Raw genomic sequence first — 8453 nt, 5'->3', positions numbered from 1 at the left:
GGAGCAAGGGGAGTGCCAGCTGCAAGTGAGGCAGGAAACAGCTTGAAGGATTTAAAGGGGAACGGAGTCCAGAGTTAGTTTCTCAAAAGAGCAGAAAGAAACCTAGAAGAAATAGGGAGAAACTACAAGAAAAAAACAACAGATGGCAGAGAGAAGAGAATGGAAGAAGAGTCCTGGAGAGAGACTTACCTGGGAAGCTGAAGTGAGGTAATGAGAGAGACCTCCGAGTTGGTGAGTCTGATACCTGAGGATGTCTGGTACTTTCCCAAGGACCAAAGAAACAAGAGTGGATGAAATTTAACTAAGAAAGGAGAACCCCACATTTTGATATCAGTAGAAAATGCAAGGTGGCATAGGATTGCCATTTGCTTGGGACCCGTGCGGAGGATAACGGGGCAAGCAACCAAGAAATTGAGAGCTCCCAAAGAGAGAGGGAACTAAATATATCTAGGTGTTAGTTGTCTAAGAGAGACATAATAACTATGCAGAAGAGTTATTTTTGCTGAACCGCAGACACGAAATCTTCATCTCTCAGGACTGGGTTTGTTTCCCTACCTTATTCCATCAAAGTCACGGCGGGCAAGAAATAAAGGAAATTAACCAGTTCAAATTAAAATGAGAGATTGTGATTTATTTTGCAGGCGTATCTTAACTCTCACACCCAAAAAGAAATTCCAATCATAATCCCAGCCCAAAAGCCAGCACCTTATTCGAGCCATTATACTTAGTAGAGCAGACATGGGGGTCTGCCAGTTGGCAGCTTGGCACGGACAAACTGCGCTCTGAACAGGGCAAGACTCTGGCCAGACATGTCTGGGAGAGCCCCTTGGTGTACAGAGGTATACCATGGGGTGGTCCAAACATGATTTCCAACCATAACCCAAGCCCAAAATCCATTTTCTTATTTAAACCATGATACTTAGTACAGTGAGCATGGGGGGCTGTCATTTGGCAGCCTGGCACAGCCAAGCCATGCTTTGGGCTGGGCAGGACTGTGGTCAGACATCTTTGGGACAGTTCTCCAGTGGCATCAACAGGAAGGTTGGGTTGGCCCAAGAAATATTTTGCCCCATAATCCCATCCTAATCTCGTCTTCATTTAGGGCTCTGTTCTTGATGGGGGATATTATTTTACATATTAATTAGTATATATGCATAGCAAATGAAATGCTCTCTTTAGGATGTGTAATTAATTAATAACAAGATTTTATTGGGTCGAGATTAGCTTTAGAAAAAGGAACCAGGAACTGGGAATAAGCAACCAACTTCAACCTCATGGGGCCTGCGGAGATCGTGGCTCCCCCATCCCTGGATGATCCCTGTTGCCTTCTCCCCACAGACGAGGGTGAGCGTCTGCCTGTGCAAGGCGCAGCCTCCACTGTAGGGCCAGGCTGGGCCCGGCAGGGAGCCCCTGAGCTGGGTGGTGCTGGAGTCAGTGACACAGGAGCTGCCAGAGCTGCCAGTGCAGCACTGGGAGAGGCAGTGGCAGAGGCTTTGCAGTCCCCAGCCTCGCCCCAGTAACCCCACTTCTCCCCCAGGCCCTAGGGACAAGCTGCCCATCCCGAAGACCTGGCACCAGTGCCCCGGGGTCTCCGCCAAAGCCCCCTTCTTCCTTTTCTTAAAGATGGGCATTAGACTGGCCCTCTTCCAATCATCTGGGACCTCTCCTGATTGCCATGAGTTTTCAAAGATGATGGCCAGTGGCTCTGCAATCACGTCAGCCAACTCCCTCAGCACCCTCGGGTGCATCCCATCTGGCCCCGCAGACTTGTACCCATCCAGCTTTTCTAAATAGTCCCAAACCTGTTCTTTCACCACGGTTGCCTGCTCACCTCCTCCCCAGACCCAAGCCCGGTGCAATAGTCTGGGAGCTGATCTTGCCTGTGAAGACTGACGTGAAGAAGGCATTGAGCACTTCAGGCTTTTCTGCATCCTCTGTCACCAGGTTGCCTCTCCCACTCAGGAAGGGCCCCACACTTTCCCTGATCCTCCTCTTGCTACCGGCATCCTCGTAGAAACCATTCTTGTTCCCCTTCATGTCCTGCGCTAGCTGCAACTCCAGTTGCATTGGCCTTCCTGCCTTCATCCCTGCATGCCCGAGCAATGCTTTTATACTCCCTCCTGGTTGTTTGTCCAAGTTTCCACTTCTTATAAGCTTTTTTTGTTTGTTTGTTTTTGTTTTGGGTTTTTGTTTGTTTTTTGTTTTTGTGATTTAGTTTACTGAAGAGCCAAGCTGGTCTTCTGCCAATGTGCACCAGGATGATTTGTTCCTACACTCCCAGTAAGACTTCCTTAAATTACAGCTGGCTCCTGGACTCCTCTCCCAATCCAACTGGCTTCCCAGGGGATCCTGCCCAGGAGTTCCCTGAGTGAGTCAAAGTTTCCTGGGTCCTCCTGCCTCCCTTTTTTGACAATGGGAACCACACTGGCCCTTTTCCAGTCCTCTGGCACCGCACCAGAGCACCACGAGTGCTTGTAAAGCCGTGCCAGGGGTCCCACAATGACCTCTGCTAATTCCCTCAGCACTCTGGGGTGGAGGTCGTCAGGACCAGCTGATTTAAATATGTCCAATCCCTCCAGAAGTTCCCTGACCAGATCCTCACTGACCCTAGGCCTGGGTGCACCTCCCCTGGGTCCTATGGGGGCCATGGTGGGGGGGGGGGTGACCTATAGAGTGTACTGCCAGGTTCGTTTTACCAGGTTTGTTGGAGAACACTGTCCCAAAGTCTTTGAGTGCTGGGAGCAGCTTGTCCTTGTCCTGGGAGGGCAGATGGTCCGGCAGGAGGAGTTCTTCTATTCCCATCTCTCCATCCCAGTCACCGTACATGACCGGCTCCTCTGGATCCTCCGGTGATCCTTCTACTGAGGAAATCCAGAATACCACATCACCTCTATTAAAGTATGGTTTAAGCATGTTCACATGAACTGTCTTAGGCTTTTACCCCACTCCTGGACACTACATAGGTCACATCATCCAGCTTGTCCAGGATGACATGAGGACCTTCCCAAGCTGCTTGCAGCTTGTCTGTCTTTAGTGACAGGAAAACCATGACCTTATCACCTCGTTCAAAGGTATGTAAGTGAGCTTTTTCATCATACCAGGTGCTTTGCTTCTCCTGGGCCTGTCCCCGGGAGTCTCGTGCCACCTTCATCGTGTCAGTTAGCTTCTGATGAAAGCTGAGCATGTATTCTACCACGGAGGACTTGGTGGAAGAGATTTTCCCTTCCCACTCCTCTCACCAAATCAAGAGGACCTCGAACTCACCTCCCGAACATCAACTCAAAGGCGAACCCAGTGGGAGCGCCCCCTACTGGCCCGCCACATGGATAACCTGAAGAGGGCTCAGAGAAGGACTACTCACATGACTGAGGGCCTGCATGTAAGATCCTATGAAGACAGACTGAGGGACCTGAATCTCTTCAGCCTGCCCAAGAGAAGGCCGAGAGGTGATCTTGTGATGGTCTACAAACTCATCATGGCGGGGTCATCAGGGAATAGGGGATACTCTGTTTACCAAGGCACCTCTCACGGTTACTAGAAATAATGGCCACAAACTAAAAGGACAGTAGATTTAGACTAGACATCAGGAAGAAATTCTTTACAGTGAAGGTTGCCAAAATATGGAATGGGCTTCCAAGGGAGGTGATGCTTTCCCCTACCTTGGAGGTGTTCAGGAAAAGATTAGATAGGCACCTAGCTGGGGTTATTTAATCCATGACCATGCTTATTTAACTCCAGTGCTCTTTCCTGCCTAGAGCAGCGGGTCGGACTCAATGATCTACCAGGTCCCTTCCGACCCTAGAAACCTATGAAATCACATTCTCTGCCAGCTCCTCCGTTTGTGAGCAGCACATCAGGAAGAGCTCCCCCCTCACTGGTGCCCCCACCAGTGTTGTCTGTCCTTGGAACATGGCAGGATATTGCTGGACTACCTATTTCCCTCCCAGCAGGTGTCATAAAAGCCCCCAGGAGAACCAAGTCCTGCAGTTTGGAGACCTCATCCCCTAGGTGGTTTAAAGGCCTCATCCACCTCCTCATCCTGGGCAGGGGGCCCCCAGCAAACTCCTGCCATGACCTCCCCTCCCTGCTCCTTTACCCTGTAGTTTTCAGCAGGCTTCCCTCCCACGTCGTGCTGTATTGCAGCATGTGGAGCACAGAGTAACACCACTTCTTTCCCCAGCCCATCCTTCCTGCACATCCAGGACTGTGCTCCGGTCGCGTGAACTGCACCCATGCCTCCATCAGCGCACTCATGGCAGCAGCTTGCGCTTGTGCTGGGTCCTCTCGTTCTTCCTGCTCGTTCCCCGTGCTTCTCCTGTTGAGGTGCCAGCTTTCTGGGTGTCACCAGCTGTCCTATCCTCTCCCTGAGAATGTGGCCAAGGCACCTGCTGCTGCTTCCCCTGGCTCAGCTTGTATCCCTTGGCTCTTTATTTACCCCTGGGCTTTTGTCTCTGGCCCTGATGCCTCAAGCCCTCTTTGCTAGGTTAGCAAGCCCCGACGTGAAGATGCTCTTCTTCCTCCCCCTGCCCCATCTCCCAGGTCCCCGGTGACTCATGTGTCTTGTTCCCAGGTCACAGTGTGCCTGACAATGGAGGAAATGTCCTTGGACAGGGTGGTACTGGCTGGGGTGCTCCAAGGTCTTGGCGGGAGCAGCTACAACCATATCTCAACCCATTCTCTTAGGGACATGGGTTTGAAATCCCCGAGCCCCAGGACAAGCTGCCTTATGTCCCCAGAGAGGAGCTGATGCCCCCCCAGGAGACAGGTAAGGGCCAGGTTCAGGGCAGGCACCGGTGCAGGGCTCAGGTCCTGGCTCTTCAGCTCTGGAGGATAGGGCTTGCATCTCACTGCACGTCTGCAGGTGATGGGCCCCAGTCACCTTCACTGCATCTGCTGTATGACAGCAGCCCCAGGGCAACAAGGACCTGGTAGTTCCTCAGCATCTAGTCACAGTAAAGCCCCTTGTCTCAGTCCACCAGCAGCTGCCACTCCTCCTGGGTGAAGTACAGTGCCACGTCCTCAAAGACCTCATCGACTGAGTACTGTGTCAATTCTCACAGCATTAGGTTTAAAACCTATTTTAAAGTGCAACATGCTCTTCCGGACGGGCTGCTCACAAACAGGGATGAATTGGTGGGGAATGTAGTAGTGGATGGCAGCTTGGGCAGCAGCAATCATGAGATGATAGAGTTCAGGATCCTGGGGGAAGGAAGGAGGGAGAGCAGTGGAGTAAGGACCCTGGACTTCGACTCACTCAGGGAACTCCTGGGTGGGATCCCCTGGGAAGCCAGTTGGATTGGGAGAGGAGTCCGGGACAGCTGGCTGTAATTTAAGGAAGTCTTACTGGGAGTGTAGGAACAAATCGTCCTGGTGCACAGGGAGACTAGCACCTATGGCAGAAGACCAGCTTGGCTCTTCAGTGAACTAAATCACAAAAAGAGAAGCTCATAAGAAGTGGAAACTTGGACAAACAACCAGGAGGGAGTATAAAAGCACCGCTCAGGTATGCAGGGATGAAGTCAGGAAGGCCAATACGTAACAGGAGCTGCAGCTAGCAAGGGATGTGAAGGGGAACAAGAATGGTTTCCACGAGGATGTTGGTAGCAAGAGGAGGATCAGGGCCCCTTCCTGAGTGGGGGAGGCAGCCTGGTGACACAGGATGCAGAAAAGGCTGAAGTGCTCAATGCCTTCTTCACGTCAGTCTTCACAGGCAAGATCAGCTCCCGGACTACTGCACCGGGCTTGGGTCTGGGGAGGAGGTGAGCAGGCAACAGAGGTGAAAGAACAGGTTTGGGACTATTTAGAAAAGCTGGATGGGTACAAGTCTGTGGGGCCAGATGGGATGCAGTCGAGGGAGATGAGGGAGTTGGCTGACGTGATTGCAGAGCCACTGGCCATCATCTTTGAAAACTCATGGCAATCAGGAGAGGTCCCAGATGATTGGAAGAGGGCCAGTCTAATGCCCATCTTTAAGAGAAGGAAGAAGGGGGATCCAGGGAACTACAGACCCATCAGACTTGCTTCGATCCCTGGAAAAATCATGGAGCAGATCCTCAAGGAATCCATTTCTAAGCGCTTTGAGAAAAAGAAGGTGATTATTTAGGAACAGTCAGCATGGGTTCACCAGGAGCAAGTCACGCCTAACCAGCCTGATTGCCTCCTCTGATGAGGTGACTGGTCTGTGGATGTGGGGAAAGCAGTGGATGCGATATACCTTGACTTTTGCTGTGGGAAATTGTATCAAAGGCCTTGCTTTCTCACAGGAAAACTGAAGAAGTATGGGTTGGGTGAATGGACTGAAAAGTGGATAGAAAACTGGCTGGATCAGGCTCAAATGGTAGTAATCATGGAATGATGTCTACTTGGCAGCCGGTATCAAGTGGAGCGCCCCAGGGGCTGGTTTTGTTCCATGTCTTCCTCAACAACCTGGACAATGGGATGGAGCACACCATCAGCAAGTGTACAGATGACACCAAGCTGGGGGGAGTTGTAGATACGCTAAGGGGAGGGCTAGGATTCAGAGACTTCAAGAAATTGGAGCATTGGACAAAAAGAAGGAGGAATCTCATAAGGTTCAACAAGGACAAGTTCAAAGTCTTGGACATAGGAGGGAACAATCCCCTGCACCGGTGCAGGCTGGGGGTGACGGGCTGGGCAGCCGTTCTGCAGAAAGGACCTGGAGGTGATAATGGACAATGAGCTGAACAGGAGCCAGCAGTGTGCCCATGGTGCCAAGAAGGCTAATGGCATCCTGGGCTGCATGAGCATTGCCAGCAGATTGAGGGAAGTGATTCTTCCCCTCTATTCAGCACTGGGGAGGCCACATCTGGAGTCCTGTGTCCAATTTTAGACCCTTCACTACAGGGAGGATGTGGACAAGTTGGAGAGAGTCCAGCGGAGCACAACAAGGATGTTTTGGGGCCTGGGGCATGTGACTTGTGAAAAGGGGCTGAGGGAAATGGGCTTTTTTAGTCTAGAGAAGAGAAGACTGAGGGAGGATTAAATAGCAGCCTTCACCTCCCTGCAGGGGGGTCCAAAGAGGATGGAGCTGGGCTGTTCTCAGTGGGGGCAGATGACAGAAGAAAAAGAGCAACGGGCTCAAGTTGCAGCAAGGGAAGTTGAGGTTGGGTACCAGAAAGCATTGAACAGGCTCCCAGAGGTGGTGCACTCTCCATCCCTGTAGATTTTTAAGACCCGGCTAGACAAAGGCTTGGCTGGGATGATGTAGTTGGGGCTGGTCCTGCTTTGAGTAGGGGGTTGGACTAGATGCACTGGTGACGTGTAGGGGGTGCACCCCCTGAGATTGACCACGCACCCGCTGGAAGAACCAGCCACGAAACCAGAACTGCACTTTGCTGGCTTTCCGATCGGCTGCTGGGGGACCCCCCCCCCCCAAACAGCGGTCTGGTGTCCCCCAGATTTGGGATGCACCAGTTGCCCATGACTAGATGCAACCTCCTGAGGTTCCTTCCAACCCTCATTTTTATGATTTCTATAGAAGTCACTAGCAAAGCACCTGGATCCAGAGTCTGTTGAAGTACTGAACCAGCATTTACCATCAGCAGCCTTTTCTTCAGGTGCAGGAGAGGCATTTTCATTTGGACTGGTTTGTTGAAAGATGTGAAATCAACTTATAGTTGGCAAGCCAGGAAAACTTCCCTCCCGCTCTAGGCATATTATATATTTTCCCCTCTTTTATTATAAGAATAAAAATAAAAAGGGAGAGGTGAATGAGGTTTAGGAGTTCTAAAAACAGGGGTAAAGATTTTTAAAATAGTCTAGGTAATAAGAAAACAAAACAACAAACAAACCTGTCATTTTAAGAGAGACTTGGGCAAGTAGGAACTTAAGCTGAAATGACATTCACGGAGGTGTTTCAGAGTGTTTTATCCAAGGGGACTGAAATAATTCATTTATTTCAGTAACTGCAGTTTATGTTTCTAATACTATAGCAGTTGATAATAATTGTAGCACTGGCAGTTTGCCAGCTCAAGGAGCCCAGGGACAGTCTGCAGGCGTGCATGCATATATGCAGGCGTGTATGCATGTATGCATGCATGCATGCTCAGCACCCCCTCATTTTGTTTTCTTCCTCTGCCTATGCCTCTGCGTCTGGCCGCTCGCTGCTGACGGCTGCATGTCCAGATGCTTGCCAGCGTGCACAATGGTGACTAACCATGGCAGGAAACTCTTTTGAGCTAAAGCCAGCTAACCGCTTAGGCTGAGTGGAGTGACAGCATGTATGGTGAGGACGATTGGTGGGAGGCATGTGGCAACCTTGCACAACTGGAAGGATGAAGGTGGGGTGACAGGACATGAATGACAGTATTTAAGGTGGCTGTAAATCCCTCAGAGGGAGCGTGCATGTGTGGGTGCACATATAGCTTCAGCACATTTGCATAGGCACGTGCTCCAGTCAAAAAGTGGCTGGTCTGCTTGGTAGGTGTTGGAGC

Source organism: Alligator mississippiensis, chromosome 1, assembly GCF_030867095.1.
Source record: "Alligator mississippiensis isolate rAllMis1 chromosome 1, rAllMis1, whole genome shotgun sequence".
Taxonomy (NCBI): domain Eukaryota; kingdom Metazoa; phylum Chordata; order Crocodylia; family Alligatoridae; genus Alligator; species Alligator mississippiensis.
The sequence above is the reverse complement of the archived record's forward strand: the minus strand, read 5'-3'. Positions refer to the sequence as shown.